The sequence below is a fragment of the Carya illinoinensis genome, chromosome 1, assembly GCF_018687715.1.
Source record: "Carya illinoinensis cultivar Pawnee chromosome 1, C.illinoinensisPawnee_v1, whole genome shotgun sequence".
NCBI classification, from domain to species: Eukaryota; Viridiplantae; Streptophyta; class Magnoliopsida; order Fagales; family Juglandaceae; genus Carya; species Carya illinoinensis.
The window spans coordinates 14472215-14475000 of NC_056752.1; positions in this window are offsets into that span (position 1 = coordinate 14472215).

Here is a 2786-nt window from a genome sequence, read left to right on the forward strand (position 1 = left end):
AGCATCCTATCAAGCGCACGTCGAGCGTTCGACTCTGCCTGATTTCGCTCGAGCGGCCAATGTCTCCGCTCGGGCGATCTTTGTTTTTCAGCAATCCGCTCGAGCTCCCTGTCGAGCGGCAGTCGAGCGTTTGAATCTGCCTGAATTCGCTCGAGCGGCCAAAAGCCTCCGCTCGAGCGAACTTGTGAATTCTGCAATATGAAATTTTGCAAGTCATCAAATACCCCCAAACTTATAACTTTGTTTGTCCTCAAAAAAAAAAAAAAAAAAAGCAAATGATAGTTTAGGCAATATCGACTCAACCCGAAAGAGAAGGATCATCACTCACCAAGCTTTTATGAATTTAGATTTCATCTCTAGTATCTTACTCTTTTAACATCAAAGATGGCAGGAAAATCAATCAAAAATTTTGCAATTTGTCAAACAAGAGTTAGGCGTCTACTTCAACCTAAAGCTAAGACCTTGAGTGTGTGTGTGATATAGTCAATTTAACCTCAAACCACTTGCAAACTCAGATTAAAGTAAAACAACTTAAATCAGAAGAATTCTCTTAAAACTTAACCACATAAGTCCAATTTTCAGAAATCCTCTCCACTAATGTAGTCAACACAAAATCAAAGATCAAAAGGTTTTTATTAAGGTTGTAATGATAGGCCACAAGGTGAGGGTTAAGAAAGAACTGGATATGGAAAATCAAAACAAACTGGGAAAATACTTAGTGAAAAGAACATTAAAAGAGAAACTCACATGATTCAAATCATAGCTCTTTCTTGGCAATATGCTCATACTTGTGGCATTATTATTGCTGTAATCACTGATGTAATACCAACACTTTCCTTAACAAAATCTGAGGTAATTCACACTCCGCTTAGTGACTTTTTTTTTTTTTTTTTTCAGTCACTTCCTTTCTTCTTCTTTTTCTTCTTTGATCAAACAGAGCAACCATAATATGGTTCATCATGAAACCGATTTTCTCCTTTAAATGTAACTCTCCACCAAAGTATTTTCTCAAACTATCAAAGGTAGATTTATTGTTTTTCAGGCTTAGAGCTGGCATGGTTTATCTTGAGCTGGCATGGTTTATGTAGTTCAAAGAATAAATAAAGGCTCATGAAGGCTTAAGGGGGTTGACTATGGAAACACACCATGTAATGATGGCATGACATTTAGGACGGCTGGGAAAGCTTTTTGGTTATGCCAAAGAAATGCCTAGATCATTTCTCTAATATTTGGTCTCAACTAGGATTTCGCCTCAAGGACCCATCAACGGATTCTAGAGCAAAGCAAAATCGAACCTCCCTCTTTCAATTAATTCAACTTCTTCTCTTCATAAGCAAAATGAAATAAGAGAAAAATGACTATGTGCTCAATTGTGTTCAAGGTCAAAGATTTAAACCAAAGTACCCACAAAACTTCACTTGACATAAAAGAAATTTTTGAAAATTTTTCTCAAAACCATCCTCAATCACAAATTTCAGAGTCATAGAGAATTCAATCTTACTCCAATGCATGCTTGGTAAGAGAATCAAACAACCCATCAACAACCCAAGACTTAGAAAACAAGAGGATCAAATGATTATAGGAGTTTACACCCCCAAACTTAAACTAAACAATGTCCTCATTGTGATGCAAAAGTAAAAAGGATTGAAGAAATAAAGGAACTTCCCTGGTTTCATGGTGAATCTTCCGTAGATTAGAATTTTTCAGCTCTTTATTCTTGCTAAATAAACCTGCATCAAAAACCAATTTATTAAAACTTAAATAAATAAAGATAATAAAATAAATGAAAGAAAGAAAGATAGATCTATGGGTTGCCTCCCATAAGCTCTTGTTTTAAAGTCTACAGCCAGACTTTTCAATGATCATCAATTAGGATCTCCAAGAGGAATAAATGCATAGTTCCTCTCCATTTGCTCTCCATAGTAGTGCTTCAATCTTTGACCATTAACTCTGAAAATATTCCCTGTCTTGTCCTTCAAATCTACTGCTCCAAAAGAGAAAACCTCATGAATTATATAAGGACCCGTCCATCTTGATTTTAACTTTCCTGGGAAGAGTTTGAGTCGTGAATTGAAGAGTAAAACTTGTTGCCCTGGAGCAAACCCTTGCCTAAGAATCTGTTTGTCTGCCACTTCTTCGTCCTTTCTTTATAGATCTTTGCATTCTCATATGCATCATTCCGGAACTCTTCCATCTCATTCAATTGAAGACGTCGCTTTTCACCTGCTGCCTTCAAATCAAAGTTAAACTTTTTTACAACCCAATAAGCTCTATGCTCCAATTTTACAGGAAGATGACATGTCTTTTCAAACACTAATCGGTATGGAGACATCCCGATAGGTGTTTTAAAGGCTGTACGGTATGCCCACGAAGCATCATCAAGCTTCTTCGCCCAATCCTTTCTATTGATTTTGACCGTCTTCTCAAAGATGTTCTTGATCTCTCTATTTGAAATTTCAGCTTGACCATTAGTTTGAAGATGGTAAGCAAGTGCTATCTTGTGCTTCACACCATATTTAGAAAGAAGATTCTCAAACAACTTGTTGCAAAAGTGAGTCCCTTCATCACTAATAATAGCTTGTGGAGTGCCAAATCTTGTGAATATGTTCTTGTGCAGAAATTTGAGCACTACCTTTGCATCATTTGTTGTTGTAGCAATTGCTTCCACCCATTTTGACACATAGTCAACTGCTAATAAGATATAAGCAAAACCAAAAGAAGGAGGAAAAGGCCCCATAAAATCTATTCCCCAAACATCAAACAACTCAACTTCTAAGATACCTTTC